This window comes from Lepidochelys kempii, chromosome 2, assembly GCF_965140285.1.
Source record: "Lepidochelys kempii isolate rLepKem1 chromosome 2, rLepKem1.hap1, whole genome shotgun sequence".
Lineage (NCBI taxonomy): Eukaryota > Metazoa > Chordata > Testudines > Cheloniidae > Lepidochelys > Lepidochelys kempii.
The window spans coordinates 50743208-50765169 of NC_136381.1; the positions used below are offsets into that span (position 1 = coordinate 50743208).

General features: G+C 41.9%; 1 long non-coding RNA gene across 1 annotated transcript in view; it reads right to left on the bottom strand.

The window, feature by feature from the left end:
* Nucleotides 1–4034: 4034 nt before the first annotated feature.
* Nucleotides 4035–21962, bottom strand: part of LOC140906563 (uncharacterized) — a 39043-nt gene continuing 21115 nt past the window's right edge. Inside the window, exon 3 of the long non-coding RNA XR_012157149.1 lies at nt 4035–4206. This is a non-coding gene — a long non-coding RNA (uncharacterized LOC140906563). The remainder of the gene's footprint in view (nt 4207–21962) is intronic.

The window sequence follows — 21962 nt, forward strand, 5'->3', positions numbered from 1 at the left end:
CTTAAGATGTTTCAGAGGTAATCATATGATTATTATCAGTTCAATTTAGAAGTAACGTGCAGCTAATGTTTGGAAATACATAATGTATAAATGTTGTATCATATTTTATAATTAATTGATAATATTTTTACTTCAACATTTTTAAATAAGAACACAGGTACTCATCCATGGGTATCCCATAAATTAAAAATCACCAAAAAGATTGCCCACAATGCAGCTATCTTAGTCCACACCCACCTCCACAACCTTTACAAAAAGAGCAGGGAGGTGGGGCGGAAGGCAGCAGAGGGAGATTAGCTGTGCAGCATGCCTAGTAGGTTAACAATTCTGAGCTCTGCTGAGCCAATATCCAAAATTAGGCACTCTTTGAAGAGAGTACTCTGCCAGGTGCTCTCTTTTCTTTATGTTGAAGGAGCGACAGATTGACCACCTCTGCTGATCTCAACGGTGGTTCTGTATCCTAGGTCGGGAATCACTCTCTCAAGCAACCAGGTCTTCAACCATTCCGTGATTTATACATTTAAACCAGCGGATTGAATTCCACTAATATGGAGTAATCCAGGAAGCCAGTGAGACTAGAAATTACTTTTTGTGTGAAAGATACAGAATGTCAGAAAAAAATGAAGCAAAATGATCCAACCCTCAAAAGAAAAAAAAAAAGGGAGAAACCCAACAGTAAATGCAGAGGAAGTGGATTCTGAATGCACTTACTGATCAATAATTCAGTTCAATAGTTCAGCAAATATAGAAAGAGGAGCTGCAGTGGTGAAGAATACCATTTCTCTTAGAATGCTCTTAAATTCACAAGAAACTACAAACAACTGAAATCCCAAATTCTAATCACCTGAAATTCAGTTCTGATCTTACAGTTTAATCTTTTCCATGAGTGGACAATTACCACAGTAACTCTAAAAAAAAGGAGGACTTGTGGCACCTTAGAGACTAACAAATTTATTTGAGCATAAGCTTTTGTGAGCTACAGCTCACTTCATCAGATGTATCTGATGAAGTGAGTTGTAGCTCACAAAAGCTTATGCTCAAATAAATTTGTTAGTCTCTAAGGTGCCACAAGTCCTCCTTTTCTTTTTGCGGATACAGACTAACATGGCTGCTACTCTTGAAACTTGTCATAGTAACTCTAATGTTCTTTCTAGGGCTTAAAATCAGTCACACAAATACCACAGAGCAATTCCAGCAATTCGAACATTGGAGCTACAAGCTTCTCTCAGTTTACTCCTAACTGGTTAAAAGGCATATTTTACAGCTAAAATTATTCATTCCAATGATTATGGCCTGAACTGAAAGCAAAGTACAATTTCATGTCAGAGAATATGAATGCTTTACTGGATTTTATCTCTGTGAATGTTAATAACAACTATAATTATATTCTGTCCAAACAAAAATGAGACAGAACTGAATATGAATATTGACCATTAATTTAAATATTTTCTCCTTTAAAATGTGTATTTGAAATTTAAAAAGTTAAATGAATGTTAAAATATTTGGCATTCCAAAGTGCAGTATATCTTGATTCTAAAGAGCAGTATTAGCTCTTAACTAGTGATGAGGAAACTTTAAAAGATTTGGCTCACCACCAAAGAAACATCCACATATTCTGATGCTTATTTGACCTCTTTGGCCTTCAGCTTGAAACTTCTTAAAATCAAAATTGTATACAGGAGGCAATGATACAGAAAAAAATGCTGAAAAATTGTAATTTTGTATCTGATTTCTACAAAGTATTCTACTTACTTTTGCATTGCACTTTTATGAAGCTTTCTACTGAGCCTTATTATGTGTGTGTGTGTGCTGAAATAATTCTGTTTTTCATTATTTAAATGATTTGAAGTGTTTGTGAGCTATTCCCAGTAAAATTACATATCATGCTAACCAATTCTACCAGATGATGAGATACTCTGGTTATGTTTCCTTATAAAATCAACTAAAAATATTATTTGCCTTTTGGAATATTTGCTATCTACAGTAACATATAAAATGTAGCTTTGTAACGATCTTGCAACTATGCCTTTTTAATATTATGATTATAAACTTTAAGAGACTAAGTGTTTGAAGTTACAATGCAAAGTATAACAATTTCTTAATCTCATACACAGTTCCGTACTTCCAAGGGCAATCAGATAAAATGTGTGATGTATCATCTTGCTTTAAAATAATGGAACACGATTGAAAATGTTATATATTATACAATCTTTAGACAAACCTTGAAGATAAACACTACTTTTTTTTAGAAATTGGGACACAGAACTGAAATGGATGTGATTTTCAGCACTGAACTTTACATTTTATTTTTGCCAAAACACTCATTTAATATAAAGCTTCATAGAAATAAGATTCATTAAAATATATTTGTCATTCATGCACTTGAAGTCTGATCACACTGCAGTAAAATTAACAGGACTTAAGACATCGGTTGTATGTTTATGTGATGGTGTGTACAAACCCCACACTGAGCAACAAGGGCTTAAGGGCTCATTTTGGGCTCAGCCAGCCCCGCCCTGCCACACCTGCAGCAAATGCTCCATCTACTGGAGGAATTAAAAGGCAGCAAATTAGCTCAGTTGGTGAGTAGTGCTGAAGGTGATCAGATCTGCAGCCCATAGCTCCAGCAGAATTATGAAACCTAAAGGCTCTGATGCAGCTGCCCAAAGGAGGCAGTGAGGAAAGGGAGGACCCTCCGCAGAGAGGGAAGTATTCTGTGGCCCTGGATGGTAGCGACTCCCTCTTGTTTCCTTGGAATTTGGATTTTCCTATGAGGTGACCCCAGGGGGGCAGACAAGAGGAAGAGCCCCAGGGAGGACAGCCTTAAGTAGTGTTGGTTGCCAGGCTACTGGTAGCTTAAAAGGGCCCTGGGTTGGAGCCTGGTGGAGTGGGAGAGCCCAGGTTTCCCTCCCCACAATCCCCTTGGCAGCCTGGGATTCTGACTGTGGCCACTAGGCCATGCTTTCCAGCCAGACCCTGAGTGGAGACCATTACAGTTTAATTATACTTAATTATTGGACATTTTACACTTCATAGCATCTTTAAGCCGAGGATCTCCTCATGGTTTACAGACTTGTATTAAGCATTTAAGTATTTCTGGGACAGGTCTATACAAGTGTATACACCTGATCTCTAGTATGTCTTCACAACACTTTATTTCTGCTCACATGCATTTTGTGTGTGTGTGTGTGTATGTACATCTATATATGTACACAAAAGGTGTGTGTACTTCTTTGAAAGCTCCCTGTGAAAAGATGCCTCCTGTGGAGGTGAGTAATTATGGTTCTGTCTATTCTACACATGGAGAAATCAAGAGAATGAGGGCCAACATTTTCAAAGTTTAGAACCTAAATTTAAGCATGTAAATAAGGGCCTAAATTTAAACATGTAAAGTCTATTGCAGTTAGTGGGAAGACTCCTCAAAGATATTTAGGGTCCTAATTCCTACTGAACCAGGTGAAGTTAGGCACCTAAATAATGTTGGATCTGGGTCTGTGTCCTAATTTTCAGAAATGTTAAGTACTCAAAGTCCCATTTCTGGGCACCTCTAAAAATCTGGGCAATTATTTAGATGTGATGCCTGGATTTAGGCATCTAACTGAATTTTCCCAGGTCTGAGCATTTGGGTTAAGTAAGTTACCCAAGGTTATACAAGGAGTCAGACACAGAGCTTATGAAATCCTGTTCCATTGAAATCTATGGCAAAACACCTATTCACTTCAGTAGGGCTAAGATTTCACCTCAACTCCAATTTTTCTGATAAATACCATGAAGAATGAATAAACAATACTGTGATGCTGGCAAAACAGGTGCCAGCTCTTGCCAAAGCTTTAGGCCTCAGCTGAGCACTGACATTCACTGCTGGAAACCAGTCTGTTTCACCTGTGTGTTAATATGTTTAAGATGGGTATTGAATTTATAACAGTGTTTAGACTTTATGAAACCCTTCCAAGATGCTGCATGCTTAATTTCACTTATTATATCTTTATAACATGCTATAAGGTAATATTTTTCCCCTTTATAACTGTAAAAAAAATGTTTGCCCTGAAACTGTCAATCTGTCAGAATTGATCATCTCCTGCTCATCAAAAAAGCTATCAAAACACAGTGGGCCATCGTGGGACATCACAATACAAATACTTTGATTGTCCTTTCACACCCATGAAGAGGTTTGATGCAAAAGGGCTCATCCCATCAGCTTGAATTCTGGAAAAAGAAAATAAAAATGGTCAACATGACATTTTTTCATCTGTTTTTCTGTTTGGACTCTCACAAGACTGGAGCTACAAAACAGAAGCACAGATCCCCATGGTCAACCTGGGTTAGCCCTAGAAGATCATAGAATATCAGGGTTGGAAGGGACCTCAGGAGGTCATCTAGTCCAACCCCCTGCTCAAAGCAGGACCAATCCCCAATTAAATCAACCCAGCCAGGGCTTTGTCAAGCCTGACCTTAAAAACTTCTAAGGAAGGAGATTCTACCATCTCCCTAGGTAACGCATTCCAGTGTTTCGCCACCCTCCTAGTGAAAAAGTTTTTCCTAATATCCAACCTAAACCTCCCCCACTGCAACTTGAGACCATTACTCCTTGTCCTGTCCTCTTCTACCACTGAGAATAGTCTAGAACCATCCACACTGGAACCACCTCTCAGGTAGTTGAAAGCAGCTATCAAATCCCCCCTCATTCTTCTCTTCTGCAGACTAAACAATCCCAGTTCCCTCAGCCTCTCCTCATAAGTCATGTGTTTCAGACCCCTAATAATTTTTGTTGCCCTTTGCTGGACTCTCTCCAATTTATCCACATCCTTCTTGTAGTGTGGGGCCCAAAACTGGACACAGTACTCCAGATGAGGCCTCATCAATGTCGAATAAGAGGGGAACAATCACGTCCCTCAATTTGCTCGCTATGCCCCTACTTATACATCCCAAAATGCCATTGGCCTTCTTGGCAACAAGGGCACACTGCTGACTCATATCCAGCTTCTCATCCACTGTCACCCCTAGGTCCTTTTCCGCAGAACTGCTGCCTAGCCATTTGGTCCCTATTCTGTAGCGGTGCATTGGGTTCTTCCATCCTAAGTGCAGGACCCTGCACTTATCCTTATTGAACCTCATCAGATTTTTTTTGGCCCAATCCTCCAATTTGTCTAGGTCCCTCTGTATCCTATCCCTCCCCTCCAGCTTATCTACCACTCCTCCTAGTTTAGTATTATCCGCAAATTTGCTGAGGGTGCAATCCACACCATCCTCCAGATCATTTATGAAGATATTGAACAAAACCGGCCCCAGGACTGACCCCTGGGGCATTCCACTTGACACTGGCTGCCAACAAGACATGGAGTCATTGATCACTACCCGTTGAGCCCGACAATCTAGCCAACATTCTACCCACCTTATAGTGCATTCATCCAGCCCATACTTCCTTAACTTGCTGACAAGAATATTGTGGGAGACCGTGTCAAAAGCTTTGCTAAAGTCAAGAAACAATACATCCACTGCTTTCCCTTCATCCACAGAACCAGTAATCTCATCATAGAAGGCGATTAGATTAGTCAGGCATGACTTGCCCTTGGTGAATCCATGCTGACTGTTCCTGATCAGTTTCCTCTCATGTAAGTGCTTCAGGATTGATTCTTTGAGGACCTGCTCCATGATTTTTTCCGGGGACTGAGGTGAGGCTGACTGGCCTGTAGTTCCCAGGATCCTCCTTCTTCCCTTTTTAAAGATTGGCACTACATTAGCCTTTTTCTAGTCATCTGGGACTTCCCCCGTTTGCCACGAGTTTTCAAAGATATTGGCCAATGGCTCTGCAATCACAGCCGCCAATTCCTTTAGCACTCTTGGATGCAACTCATCTGGCCCCAGGGACTTGTGCACGTTCAGCTTTTCTAAATAGTCCCTAACCACCTCTTTCTCCACATAGGGCTGGCCACCTACTCCCCATGTTGAGATGCCCAGCGCAGCAGTCTGGGAGCTGACCTTGTTAGTGAAGACAGAGGCAAAAAAGACATTGAGTACATTAGCTTTTTCCACATCCTCTGTCACTAGGTTGCCTCCCTCATTCAGTAAGGGGCCCATGCTTTCCGTGGCTTTCTTCTTGTTGCCAACATACCTGAAGAAACCCTTCTTGTTACTCTTGACATCTCTTGCTAGCTGCAGCTTCAGGTGCGATTTGGCCCTCCTGATTTCATTCCTACTTGCCCGAGCAATATTTTTATACCCTTCCCTGGTCATATGTCCAACCTTCCACTTCTTGTAAGCTTGTAAGATATTCAGTGCTGACAGGCTACTACAACTCTGTCACCTTCTAGAGCCATAAACTGTAACTCATTTGCATATATATGTTTGCCTGCTTTAACTTGTAAATAATTCCCTCATTTTTTTTCCTAGATAATAAATCCTTAGTTAGTTGCTATAGGGTTGGCCACACAAGTTGTCTTTGGTGTAAGCTCTAAGATACCGATTGATCTGGGGTAAGTGACTGATCCACTGGGATTTGGAGTATACTGAATTTTGGTGTGACTTTTGCTATAAGAAACCAGCTACCACTAAATCCAGCTTGCCTGGGTGGTGAGATAAACTGGAATGCCCAAAGAGAAAGTCTGTGAATCCATGGTAAGACTGTTATAGTGCTTTAGGAGTTCACACTTGTTGTTGGGCTGGTGAAATGTAATGATAGAACATACAATTTGGGGTCTCTGCCCTGCTTCTTGACAGTTTACCCTGAGGCTGGCACTCAGGTTCGTGAACCATTCCAGACAGCGTGATCTATGCATTTTAAAATCCTTATGTAGGAACGTTAATTGAATATAAAAATATCTAACACTATTTTTGGTAGACAGATTTTCTTTTAATAGATAAATAACACCAATAATAATTCTTCCTTTTACAGATATTGTCTTGCACTAAGTACATAATGTTCCAGAGATTCTGTAATGCAAACAATGTTAAACTTCATTCTTATTAGTGTTCGAATTTATTTATCTAAATGAACTAGAGTGGAGGCAGGTTGCCATAGCTACAGAAGAACTCTGGAATAAAATTTTCTTCTTAATTGCTACATATTTGTATCCAAACAGCTTATCCATATCTTTCAGTTTCAGTCTGAGACTTTGAAGTTGCAAGAATAACTTTGAATTTGAATCCCCTGCTGATAGAAGGGAGTCTATAAAGGGAGCCAGGAAAAATGAAATCTTTTCACTGTATAACTCCTAGTAGAGAAGCAATGATTTCTTCTTTAAAATATTCCTATCCAGGCTTTTTCACAGTGTTTTAGGGCTGCAGTCCTTCTAACAGTGCCAGATTTGTGAGATTATGATGTACATGTAGAATATTGTTTCAAGGGAAACAATGTCAGAAATTTACCCAGAAACAAGTATTTTAATTGATTGACCTGAAGTAGTGCAAGGTGCAAAGATTAACACTGCTTCCAAAGCCTTCTGTTGTTGGGCATTTCATTTTTTTTTCTTTGCCATCATTTGCCATTTCTTCACATTTTAGCTTATAAGTCAAACCCATTAAGAGAAACAAAAATATCTACTTTAGAGTGGTTAGGAGAAATATTTATTGTTGAAAGTTAAATCCACTCTTCATTTAAAAGGAGAAAATAATATTGGGTTATCATCCATTAGTGATATCATTTTTGCCCAAATTTTATTTTTTTCTGAGCCTCACAACATCCTCTGAGGTCAGTATTAATATACTCCTTTTACAGAAGCGTGAACTCAAGCACACAGACTTTTTAAGGCCAATATTTTCCAACTTGAAGGCTTAAAGTTAAGCACTGGTGCCAGGGTTGCATCTGTGATGTCCACTTTTAGCCTGTCAGGGTATAACTCACCCAGCTTCAGGTCTTAGCTGGTAGGTCACTGTCTCTCTGAAGTCTGAGGTAGCAGTGTTTGGCCATCTGGCCAATACACACTTCAGTCTTACCTCTTTTGTGATATTCAGAGCTAAGAGGAATCAGGGACATAAAACAACCACAACTCAAAATAGGGTCATTTAGGACTTGTGTTCAAACAGTCCATGCTTCCACCAATCCCTTAAAAGCTGGTTGTCCCTTCTAGCGAGGGATTATCTAGAGGGCACACAAGCTCAGTGCCTGGGTTGCAATCAGGCTTCTTTCCTATCAGGCCTTCCTGGTCAGGCCTGAACTGGGCTAGGTCTCCTCCTTTTAATTGCCCTCTCCATATTTGCTGCAAGTGTAGCAGGGCAGGGCCAGCTGGGTCCACAGGCTCTCCTTATCCCTTTTGTTGCCAGTATAGTGCTTAACTGCCTCATTAACCTCCTCATTGACAGTGTAGAGCCTCTGTGACCCGTCACACACCTAAGCACAGGCGCCAACTTACCATTGTGCCAGGGGGTGCTTGACCCCTGTCTTGGCCCCACCCCCACTCTACCCCTTCCCCTCAAGGACAGCCCCCACCCCACCTCTTCCCACCCCTGCTCCACCCTGCCCTGCCTCTTCCTACCCCGTTCCACCCCCTCCCCAGAGCATGCCATGTCCTCGCTCATCCTCTCTTCCCTCCCCACCCCCCAGCCTCCTGCACACCACAAAATAGCTAATTGTGGCAGGCAGGAGGTGTGGGGAGGGATGGGGAAGCACTGATCAGTGGGGCCTACCAGTGGGCAGGAGGTGCTGACAGAGGAGCTAACAGTGGGTGCTCAGCCCCCACCATATTTTCCCCATGGGTGCTCCAGCCCCAGAGCACCCACGGAGTCGGTGCCTATGCACCTCAGTCCGAATTTAGATACCTAAATTAAAGAGGACCTGAAGCACTTACTAAATACAGTGGGATCTCTGTGTGCTCAACACCTCTGAAAAACAAGCCCTAATAGTGCTTAAAAATATAGTGCTTAACTTTAAGTCTTTAGATTGGAATATATTGGCTCTAATGATTTACTCAAGGCCAAATAGAGAGTGAGTGGCAGATGTGGGGACACAACACAAGAATCCTGGCTCTCAGTCCTTTGCTCTAACCAATAGTGAATAACAACGTAGTGTAAATGTATTGACCTACTCATTTTTTACCTTCATTTCTGTTTAAGTAAACTGGAGGGGGCATAAAGGGACATATGTTGTACTTTAGCTTGTTTTGCGGCCTTTATTTCTTCCCTTTTGCGGGTAGAAGATCTCTGCCTAGGTAGTTTTGAATATCATCAGGCACCAGCTGACTACAAGAGGCTGCTTCTGCTGCTTCTTACAGGAGATAATCCTGATCCTCGGCACCTTCCTGCTCTCCTTTTCTCCTTCCCTCATAAGTCCCTGTCCAAGCAATCTTATGGCCTGGAGGTGAAAGGAAAAACACCCTCTTACTTCCCCCAAATAATTCTGCTGCTCTTGGCTTTTCTTTTAACTGGCAGTTTTTGCACTTCTCCCAGCAGCCTCCTGCCAGGACAGTCTTCCTCTGGCTCCTCCTTCAGCCTCCTTCTCTGAACTTGCGATTTGCACCTCAGGCAGATGAAATGGGAGATAGCTGAACAAACTCTGCCTGTTGATATTGTGGTCCCCATTCTGGTATCTGAGCACCTTACAGAGATCACGACAAATAAACAAGCAACTCTTTGACTCTTCATTCTCCCCAGGTGTTTAATCTGGGAAAGCTATGTTGAAAAGACTATTTCAGCCTGATGGTGAGAGCTCTCTCTGGCAGACAGGTAAAAGGACTGCAAGGAAGAAAACAGAGGCTGACTAGAAGCTGCTATTATTTTTGCAGGGCAGGTTAGACGGAACTCTGGATTTGGGTAGATTTACTGACTTCCCCTTAGTTACCCCTTCTGATCAATCCCAGTTATTCCTAAATTCCCCACCCTCTGCTTAATTTTTGCTGCCTCTCCTCACTCAATTCAGATGATCCTTTCAATCAAGTTATCATTGATTTTTTTGGGAGGCCATGGTGCTTTTTCCCTGATTTACAAGACAACAAATGTTTTTTGTGTATGCATGTATAACAAGCCATATTCTCCTCTCCCTCTCTGCAGTCTTCTTCAGGCTGTTTGAAGATGTCTTTTAACACATGGACATTTTTCTATTCTGATTAATGGAGATTGATGTTAAAAAGATTTACATTAGAAAATCCCCATGTTTACAACAAAACCTTAAAATATATCATATCAAATTAAGATACTGTAAATAGAGCCCACACCAAATTTAAAACAGGTTTGAGATCACTGTATCATTAGTCAAGCTATTGACCTCCTTTGGGTTCTTTCCTATGGTTCCCCTCCATCTTCTCAAGGCCTGGATAGCTACAAGTGTTTAGGATGAATGCGTCCTATAGGTTTCCTTTCTGCTCTTTCTAGTCAATGTTTTCATTTAAATGACATTCTCTCCTTATCCTCCATTTTACAAATATACCTGAAAGATCTCAATCTATCCTAACAGTCCTGACAGTTTTTACCATTGGAAAGGATGCATACACATCACACAATATGTCAGGGGCAGAAGATGACACTATCCATACTTGTCTATCCAGTGGTAGTCTGAGGTGGCACATAGTATACCCCAAGCAGGGACAAGTCACAGCTGCAGTCCTTGTGCAGTGACAGGGTGAGGCTAGCATTGTCAGCCACCACAAAGGGTACATGGAAGAGGCAGGACTAGCCAGTGGTAGAGAGAAGAACACGCCATACTCCTGGAAAGCAGCAGGAGACATACTCCCTCTGCACTCTGGAGAGTTCAAGGAAGCATTGTACCCAGTGTTTTCCAAAGCTCCCGCTATGAGTACAACACTGCCCTAAGGAACAACTGAACCCTCATTTTTTACTTATTCAGTGAATATATTTTCAGAGTGAGGACTGTAGGATTTGGTCCATGATAAATTATGCAGACAGAAAACTACTAGTGATGAACAATCATATTTCAGCATTTCCATTTTGCAAATAATTCTTGGCACAAACTGACATCTGGTTCTGTTTTTTTATGTAGTCACACAAACAAAAGCTTAAGAAAGACCCCACTTTCTAGATTTTTAAAATATCCAATTACAGCAATTATAATCAATTTGGAGATTGGCGGGTTTCCAGGGAGTTGTTTATTGCCATATCAAACAGAACCAAAATTTTACAAATCCAAGAAGACCCAGATTAGCATTAAGGGGCAAACTACTAATTCACTCTCTTCTTTATGCCTCACAGAACATCTCAACTCTACCAAAAATAACATACAACTTCCAAAGAGATCTTTATGATTTAATTTTATGCAGATACTTGACATCTGCTGCAATATATTAACATATAGGATTCGTTGTAATTGAAATTTTATATCTAAATAGGATCAGTCTACAATTCTATTACAAGGAATAATATTCATTTCATACTGACTGATTTTGATCTTACTGAGGAAAATTTGCTCATTATTTTATTTGTTCATGGATCTAATCATTCATTTACTGCCAGTGCGGTTTAAACAAATTGAAATGAGATATTCAAACACATATGTCTCAAATGATTTATAATATTTCCGAATCTGGATGATTTACTCTTTAATAGCTCTGTTCTCCTCATGAATACTATATTTATGACACAGAAGCTAGTATTCTAGAACTCAAGAATAATAGCATTAATAAGTAGTATTTTAAAGGTAGACTACTTTTCATCCTTTTTTCAGTCCCTGGAAAAATCATGGAGCAGGTCCTCAAGGAATCAATTCTGAAGCACTTACAGGAGAGGAAAGTGATCAGGAACAGTCAGCATGGACTCACCAATGGCAAGTCATGCCTGACTAATCTAATTGCCTTCTATGATGAGATAACTGGCTCTGTGGATGAGGGGAAAGCAGTGAACATGTTGTTCCTTGACTTTAGCAAAGCTTTTGACACGGTCTCCCACAGTATTCTTGCCAGCAAATTAAAGAAGTATGGGCTGGATGAATGGACTAGAAGGTGGATAGAAAGTTGGCTAGATTGTCGGGCTCAATGGGTAGTGATCAATGGCTCCATGTCTAGTTGGCAGCCGGTATCAAGTGGAGTGCCCCACGTGTCGGTCCTCAGGCTAGTTTTGTTCAATATCTTCATAAATGATCTGGAGGATGGTGTGGATTGCACCCTCAGCAAGTTTGCAGATGACACTAAACTGAGAGGAGAGGTAGATACGCTGGAGGGTATGGATAGGATACAGAGGGCCCTAGACAAAGTAGAGGATTGGGCCAAAAGAAATCTGATGAGGTTCAACAAGGACAAGTGCAGAGTCCTGCACTTAGGACGGAAGAATCCTGTGCACCGCTACAGACTAGGGACCGAATGGCTAGGCAGCAGTTCTGCAGAAAAGGACCTAGGGGTTACAATGGACGAGAAGCTGGGTATGAGTCAACAGTGTGCTCTTGTTGCCAAGAAGGCCAATGGCATTTTGGGATGTATATGTAGGGGCATTGCCAGCAGATCGAGGGACGTGATTGTTCCCCTCTATTCGACATTGGTGAGGCCTCATCTGGAGTACTGTGTCCAGTTTTGGGCCCCACACTACAAGAAGGATGTGGATAAATTGGAGAGAGTCCAGCAAAGGGCAACAAAAATGATTAGGGGTCTGGAACACATGACTTATGAGGAGAGGCTGAGGGAACTGGGATTGTTTAGACTGCGGAAGAGAAGAATGAGGGGGGATTTGATAGCTGCTTTCAACTACCTGAAAGGGGGTTCCAAAGAGGATGGATCTAGACTGTTCTTAGTGGTGGCAGAGGACAGGACAAGGAGTAATGGTCTCAAGTTGCAGTGGGGGAGGTTTAGGTTGGATATTAGGAAAAACTTTTTCACTAGGAGGGTGGTGAAACACTGGAATGTGTTACCTAGGGAGGTGATGGAATCTCCTTCCTTAGATATTTTTAAGGTCAGTCTTGACAAAGCCCTGGCTGGGATGATTTAATTGGGGATTGGTCCTGCTTTGAGCAGGGGGTTGGACTAGATGACCTCCTGAGGTCCCTTCCAACCCTGATATTCTATGATTCTACTATTTTGGGTTCATTTGAGTTTCTTCTTCTGAAAATTTAGTTAAAAGAATTTAACTAATTTCATGCAATGCAAACATACACTGTGCAAGCTACAGCGCTGGCAATGGACTCCGCTCTAGAGCTGCACCACCATGGTTAGGTAGTGTTCTCCTGGAATATGCATTACTCTTATGAGAGGCATCCCAGTCATTTCTCATTCCTGAAATTGGAAATGTTGCTCTTGCAGTCTTCTACTCCAAACTGTCATGCAAAGCTAAGTGAGAGATGGAGAGAAGCAAGTGAAAGGTCAAAGAAAAGGATAGACAGCATCAGAGCAGGATTGTGAGGGAGCAAGGAAAGGAAAGCTCAAAGTGAACTCTTTGCAGCACCCGCGATCAGTGATCTCTCCCCTACCAGAGGAGAAAAGAGAAAACAAAGCCTGTAGAGGATTCCAAGAACAAACTGCCTTGTGTGTTTTGAATTGGATCAGCTGTTTTAGTCAATGGCTTTGCCTCCAGTAATGACAGAACGATTCAGCACTTAATCTTGCAAGGGGTTGAGTGCTTCAACTTCCATTGATAGAGCTCAGTAGCGCTTGCAGGACTGAGTCCACAGTGAGGGCTATGTTAGTTATTTTCTACTAAATTTCATGGCCTACTGTGTCATTTTGACATAGTCTTGTATATTATTATCACCATTGATTTGCATTACAGCAATGCCACAAGCCCCAGTCAAAGGACAGGGTCCCATTATGCTGTGTTCTCTAGAAACAAAACAAAAGACAGCTTCTGTCCCAAGCCACATACTGTCCAAACAAGGACATGATGTGGCAGGTGGGTGCACAGCACAATGGAAAGGTGGGGATGGGAAAATAAAGATGACGGCAATAAGAATACAATATTGCACATATTAGCCTAGGTTTCATAGTTGATTAGTATCTTTTGTTTGCTTACTTACATAAATCACTAGCCACCTGTCTGCATATCTGTTACACGTAGAGAGTGGTCTGTAGCCAGCCTCTCTCATGCAGGCATAATCTCTCCCCGTGTTACCTGGTCGTGTACACAGTTTTCTCCACTCATTAGGATGGTGGCCCATTGCTTCCTCTGGTGCACTGTCCTCACCCCCTGGGCCAGTGAGGAGGAGGCCAGACTTCTTCTCCTTCCTCAACCCCTGTTAGTATAAGAGGAACTGGAGAAAAAGAGCCAGCGATTTCAGGAGGGATCTGAATAGTTTGGTGTTGCACCAGGGGTTTGGGTATCCAGCCTGGGGCGATGCAGCTAACAGACGAACTCTAGAGCCTTTGCCTGTAACACTGGCATGTTCAACAAATCTATCTGCTTGCCCACATCACTTATTGCTAATAAAGCACCTCCTTTTTTGTATCCTGCACCCACAGACCAGAGACCACTGTTGTATGCAGTGCATATACAACTCTGGAGGTGGGGAATATGAAGCTTTGTGTGTTCCTGTCCTGTGCAGCCTAGAAAAGACCACTGTGATCTGGCCTTATATACGTCTATATCTGGCCTTACATATATATGTTAGAATATTTTTTTACAAAACCTTTTTAAAAATGTCTATAAGCCCCTTTATGTTTTAATCCTGGTTAAATTCCACAGGACTTTCATATGAGAACTGGATATGGACTGAGTTTGGAAGTGTTAGGGAACCTCTGAATAGCAGGGCATTTCTAGAAGCATGCTCCCATTGAACCACCCAACATTTATAGACTGACAAATCAGGGGCTGCTGCCCTCTTGAATTCTCATTTTTTGAAGCACCATGCTTTCAGCAGTTGTACTTTGGGGAATGGCACCACAATGACAGATATTGCTGATTTGCTGGCAGTTTGATGCTTTTTCAACAGGCTCCCTCTTTTAGGCAGAGAAATCATGGCCACTCCATAAGAACGGCCATACTGGTCAGATCAACAGTCCATCTAACCTAGGATCGTGTCTCTGGCAGTGGCCATTGCCAGATGCTTCAGAGGTAACGAACAGAACAGGGAAATTATTGTGGGATGCATCCCCTGTTGCTGAGTGCCAGCTTCTGGCATTTGGAGGCTTAGGGACACCCAGAACATGGAGTTGCATTCCTGACCATCTTGGGTAATAGCCACTGATAGTTATTTTCCATAAACTTTCCAATTTTTTTTAACCCAGTTATATTTTAGGCCTTCACAACATCCCCTGGCAATGAATTCCAAGGTTGACTGAGCATTGTGTGAAGTAATACTTCCTTATGTTTGTATAAAACCTACTTGCTGTCAATTTCATTAGGTGACCCCTAATTCTTCTGTTATGTGAAGGGCTAAATATAACTTCCTTATTCACTTTCTCCAAACCATTCATGATTTTACAGACTTCTATCATATCCCCCCTTAGTCGTCTCTTTTTTGGCTGACCAGTTCCAGTCTTTTTAATTTCTCCTCCTATGGAAGCTGTTCCATTCCCTTAATCACTGTTGTTGCCCTTCTCTGTACTTTTTCCAATTCTAATATCTTTTTTTCAGATGTGGTGACCAGAACTACATGCAGTATTCAAGGTGTGATCGTACCATGGATTTATATAGTAATATTAAGATATTTTCTGTCTTATTATCTATCCCTTTCCAAATGATTCCTGACATTCTGTTAGCTTTTTTTAACTGCTGTGGCACATTGAGCAGATTTTTTTCAGAAGACTATCCACAATGACTCCAAGATCTTTCTTGAGTGATAACAACTAATTTAGACCCCCATCATTTTGTATGTATAGTTGGGATTATGTTTTCCAATATGCATTACTTTGTACTTATGAACATTGAATTTTATCTGCCAACATGCAGATCCCTTTGTAATGCTTCACAGTCAATTTTGGATTTAATTATTTTGAGTAATTTTATATCTGCAAATTTTGCAACCTCACAGTTCACCCCTTTTTCCAGATCTATGAATACGTTGAACAGCACATGTCCCAGTACAGATGAAAACAGACCATCTATTCCTACCTTTTGTTTCCTGTCTTTTAACCAGATACTGATCCATGAGAGAACCTTCCCTCTTATCCTATGACTGCTTACTTAGTTGAAGACCTTTTTGTGCAGGACCTTCTCAAAGGCTTTATGAAAGTCCAAGCACACAATATCCACTGGATCACCCTTGTCTACAGACTTGTTGACACCCTCAAAGAATTTTAATAGATTGGCGAGGTGTGATTGTCCTTTACAAAAGCAATGTTGACTGTTTCCCAACATATTGTGTTTATCTATATGTCTGATAACTTTGTTATTTACTATAGTTTCAACCAATTTGCTTGGTTTACTGACCTGTGACTGCCAGGATTGCCTGTGGAGCCTTTCTTAAAAATCAGCATTACATTAACTACCCTCCAGTCATCTGGTACAGAGGCTGATTTATACAATGAAATTAATAGTTCTTCAATGTTATGTTTTGAGTTCCTTAAGAATTCTTGGGTGAATACCATCTGGTCCTGGTGAATTATTACTGCTTAATGTTCAATTTTTTTTCCAAAACCTCCTCTATTAACACCTTGATCTGGGACAATAACTCAAATTTGTCACTTAAAAAGAATGGCTTATGTCTGGGGTTCTCCCCCATATCCTCTGCAGTGAAGACCAATGCAAAGCTTCTTCGCAACTACATTGACTTCCTTGAATGTTCCTTTAGCACCTCACTCATCCAGTGGCCCCGCTGACTTTTTGGCAGGCTTCCTGCTTTCGATGTACTTAACACAAAAACTAATAGCAATTTTTTTTATCTAGTTGCTCATCAAATTCTTTCTTGGCCTGCCGTATTATACTTTTACACTTGATTTTCCATAATTTATGTTCCTTTCTATTTTCCTTATAGGGTCTGACTTCTAATTTTAAAGGATGCCTTTTTGCTTCCAACTGCTTTTACTGTGCTGTTTAGCCGTGGCAGCATTATTTTGGTCCTCTCGATGTTTTGTTTTGTTTTTTTAATTTGGCCTATACATTTAGTTTGACCTTTTGTTCTGTTTTTAAATAGTCTCCATGCACTTTGCAGACATTTCATTCTGGTGGCTGTTACTTTTGATTTATGTTTAAGTAGCTTCCTCACTTTTGTGTAGCTGCCCTTTTTGAAGTTAAATGCTACTGTGGTGTGTTCCTTTGGCATTTCCCCCCTACAAGGATCTTAAATTGAATTACATTTTGGTCACTATTACCAAGCAATTCAGGTATAGATACCTCTACAGACTTCCATTTAGGATTAAATTGAGAATTGTCTGTCCCCTTGTGGGTTCCAGGACACGCTACTGTAAGAGGCAATCATTTAATGTGTCTAGAAATTTTATCACTGCATCCCTTCCTGAGCTGTCCTATACACAGTCATTATTAAGATAATTGAAATCCCCCATTGTTATTATTATTATTATTTATTTATTTATTTATTATTTTGTGCCTTTGTAGCGCCTCTAGTCTCCACGTGCATTTCACGGTCACTCAACATCCTGGTCAGGTGGCCAGAAGAGTATTCCCACTGCTATACTCTTATTGTTCAAGCATGCAATTTCTGTCCATAGAGATTATATGGTACATGTGAACTGTGTAATCCTAAGCGCTTGTCGGCTTCCCCCCAGCCCTTAGTTTAAAAAAATCCTTTACAACCTTTTAAATTTTATATGCCAGTAGCCTAGTTTCATTTTCAGTTTAGGTGAAGCCCATCTCTCCTGAATAGGCTCCTCCTTTTCCAAAAGGTTTCTCAGTTACTAATATACCTAAACCCTTCCTCCCTACACCATTGTCTCATCAACTCACTGAGACTGTACAGTTCTGTCGTCTTGGTCCAACACACAGAATTGGAATAGTTTCAGAGAATACTACCATGGATGTCCTGGACATTAATTGCATACCTTACAGACTAAACTTGACCTCCATGACCTCTCTCCTATCTTTCCCTATGTCATTGGTACCTAGGCCTATTCCCCAGAACTGCTCATAAATCATTCTAGATTTCTCATGAGATCCACAACCTTCATACCCAGCAGACAATTTACTGTATAGTTCTCCAGGTCATCACAAACTCAGCTATTTCTATTTCTAATAATCAACCCCCCCATTAATTAATCCCCCATTCTAATAATCATTCTTTAAGAGGGGTATCCTAAGTGTGAGAGGATACCATGAAATCACCTGGAAGGAAGGGCCCAACTATGGAATTGTTTTCTTCTACTCCATCTTGATGTTCTCCTTTCACCTTCAACAGCACAGAGGCTGTCAGACTGGGGTTGGAACCATACATTATGTCCCTGAAAGTTTTATCTATGTACCATTCTGTCTCTCTTAGCTCCTCAGTTCAGCCACTCTGGACTCAAGAGCTCATACTCTGTCTCTGGGGGCCATGAACTGCCAAGCGAGGGGGTGTGGTCTCCTTAGCTGTGACTGCCCCCTGGTGGGCAGAGCTGGGACACCCACAACTGGCCCGTTGGAAGCAGAGGGGCAGGATAGGAACCAGAAATATAAAGGGCCATCCTCCAGCTCAGTTAGAAGGGAACTGCCAGAGGATCAGGACGTCTCCACCACGCTGCTGGAGTTCAGGTCCAACCGAGGCTGCTACAGTGCCAGAGTCCCAGAGCTGCCAGACATGGGGACACCAAGAAGCTGTTGGGGCTGCCACTAGCCGTTTAGCCCAACAAGACGAACGACGACCCCGGAACGCACGTACCCCCTGAATGGGAGTGTAGGAAGGAGTCCAAGGAAGCTGAATACTGTTCGGCTGTGTTACTGACTGAATGTTGGCCAGCGTGTTCCCCAGGTCCCCACTCCCATGGAACAGGGGGAAACCCTCCTTGGACAATCCCTCACCCCTGAGCAGCAAAAGCAAGCGTGATGTCTGTTGGTGGTCTTCCCCCAGACATTAACAGCAGTACCAGGACAGAACCTGCTGGCCCAGCACATCATCTGGTCACCCCCCCTCCCCTTGGGGGAGGTAATTCATGAAACCTCCCAATCCCTTTCACGTCGCCTGTGGGCACGGTGGAACAAGAGGTGCAGGCGATGCTGGAGCTAGGAGTCATAGAATGGTCACAAAGTGAGAGGCACAGCCCCGTTGGGTTTGTCCGTAAGCCAGAGGGGACCCATTGATTCTGTATTGATTTCCAGAGTTAATACATTTTCTAAATTTGACACCTACCCAATGCTCCAGGTTGACTAACTCCTTGACCGTTTAGGTGAAGCATGCTATATTACAACCCTGGACCTGACAAAGGGATACTGGCAGATCCCGCTGGACCTAAGCTTAAAGGAGAAGACAGCCTTTGCTTCCCCCAGTGAGCCTTTGGGACTCCCTGGGGCCCCCCAACCTTATAGTGGTTGATGGATCACCTGCTCCAGTCACACCTTGAGTATGCACTGGCCTACCTATATGATGTTGTGATCTACAGCCGTCACTGGGAGGAGTACCTAAACCAGGTGGCGGCCATCCTACAGACCCTCTGAGCCACAGGACTGAGCCATCAGGCTAACCCCAAGAAATGCCGAATTGGATACCAGGAGACCACCTACTTGGGATATGTCCTGAGATGGGGAAAGGTGCATCCTCTAGTCAGGAAAGCTCAAGAACACCCTAACCACAAAGAAACAAGTGAGACAATTCTTGGCGCTGGTGGGCTACTACTGCTGCTTCATCCCCAACTTCACCTCGATTACTGTCCCCCTGATTGAACTCCCCACTGACGGACGACTCCACCACTGTTAGGGTCCTGGGCTGGGACACAGTGGAGTCGGTGGGCCTACATCCTCCAACCCCCACTGCCACCCCAACTGTGGGGGTGGCAGCCTCCCCACCTTTAAGCCAGGGAGAGCTGATCCCCCTAGACTGCTGTGTTGCTCTGCCTGATTGCAGGCCAGAGCCATTAACTGCTGTCCTGCCCTGGCTGAGGGACAGGGCTCACAGATGCAAGTGCTGCCCGGCCTGGACTGCAGGTTTGGGCCTATTAACTGTTGCTAATTCCCCAGAGGCAAGGTAGCGAGGGCATGTGGTCTCCCTCCCTGATGGACGGGGAGAGAACTGCGACCACCTTACAAGCTGCTTGCACTATATGCACACACACATCACCTGACCACAAGGCAGGCAATTGTACTTGCTGCATTCATGAAATAAACTGGATAGCTTCCACTCTGCTGCTGGACTTCTGCCTGCATTATATTTACAGCTGTAGGGTTTTTTGGTTTGTTTGTGTTTGGGTTTTTTTTGTTTTTTTTTGGGGGGGTGGTTACTGGCCTAAATTTAGAGTGTTTGTGAGGGAGGAAGTGTGCGAGGCAGATACATCTAACTACCCTTGCAAAACTCCTGTTTGCTGCCCCTGTTTGCTACCTCAGTGTATCACTATCTCGTCAGATCACAATCCAATGTATCAGTGGCAATGTCCTATACTGGGTTCATATACTAACAGCTGTGTCGTGAATATTTCACTGCCCAGCTCTCTGTTTAAATGTCATCTTCTCATTGCACTGTATTTTTCTGAAAGAGAATTGTTTGCCATATTTTATTAAGATTGGTTGTTTGTCTTGCAGAAAAAAAAGTATTGTAATGATTTCCTAGAAGAATTAAGCACCTTAAATTAAGCAATTATCTTTCTGAAAAACAAAAATTTAGTGATTAAATGGAGCAAAGTAACTTAGAATTAAATCACACGGTTAATAAGCCATTTTGTTAACACCTTACAAATGTTAATTATATTTCCAAGTTTAATTTCATAAAGTCTATGACAACATTTATCAGAAATTAAAAGTAGCCACTCTGTGTACAAATCTAATGTTAGATTCTAATGAGAATATTAATAATGCTAGGACTTGAACTATTAAACTGTTTCACAAGACGTCAGGAAAGAAAAGAAATTTCAGGTTACTGTATTGAACTGTCAAATATAATAATTGTAAACATAAGTTTTCTGAAATGAAATCCTATTAGGATAGGTCCATCAATAGGTATTAGCCAAGACAGTCAGGGATATAGCACCATGCTCAGGGGACCCTGAATCCTCTGACTGCCAGAGGCTGGGAGAGGAAGACAGGAATGGATCTCTCCAAGTTGTTCTGTTCTGTACACTCCCCCTGAAGCTCTGGTACTGGCCACTGTTGGAGACACAATACTGGGCTAATGGACCATTGGTTTGACCCAGTAAGATCATTCTTATGTTCTTATGATTAGTTCTAAATTTAACTTAATAAAATAGGCTGGCACCACCAATAATATATATTGCAAGAAGAAAAATACTAATGTCCTTACTTTGGGAGTGCAATAACTACCACTGACCTGCCTAAGACAGAAATGATAGTGAACTAGTTTTACTCCAGCTGAGAGCAAATTAACAGATCTCTAGGCTGAGCCTTGCTGTATTTTATATTTGTTATGAAATTCAGCTGAGAAAAAAATCATATGAAAAACTTAACATGGATGTAAGCCAGGGTCTGAATGAGCTCTCCCCTGACAACTACTGATGAACTGGGGGAAGCAAGGGGGAGAATCTCAGGAGCTAATCACATTTACATAGACACACCTATGTTGCCTAGGTGATCATCAGCCAAAGTGCTTAATTTTGGCTGGTTTGGGTTAAAATTCACTTTAATCTTGAAAGGAGGTATAATGAATGTTGTTACCCTTATTGTATGACTAATGGGCAGAAGAACTTTACTTAGAATGACTCCCTCAGTTAGGGAATATTAACTGTTAGATCACTTGCTAAGAATGATGTCATTGTAAATTGGAAGGACAGTCAGAGAGAGGAGATGAGGGAAAGAAAGAAAGACTTTGTTCCTCTGTGGTGAAGACTCTGTTGGCAAGTTTTTAGATACTATTTGACCTTTTTCCTCTGGTGTTTTCAGACCAAGCTGATCAGACTCCATTTAGAGTCCTTGTTTCTGCACAGTGTTCACTAGAGTTGAAATCACCAATGAGCAGGTCAAGGGGGCTGAACTTCAGACCTGCAGTAGGGACTATTTTACAATGAAAGAATTTAAAGGATGTAGATGAAGAGGGGTTCCTCACTATCTGGTGAAATCACTAAAAGCTGAAA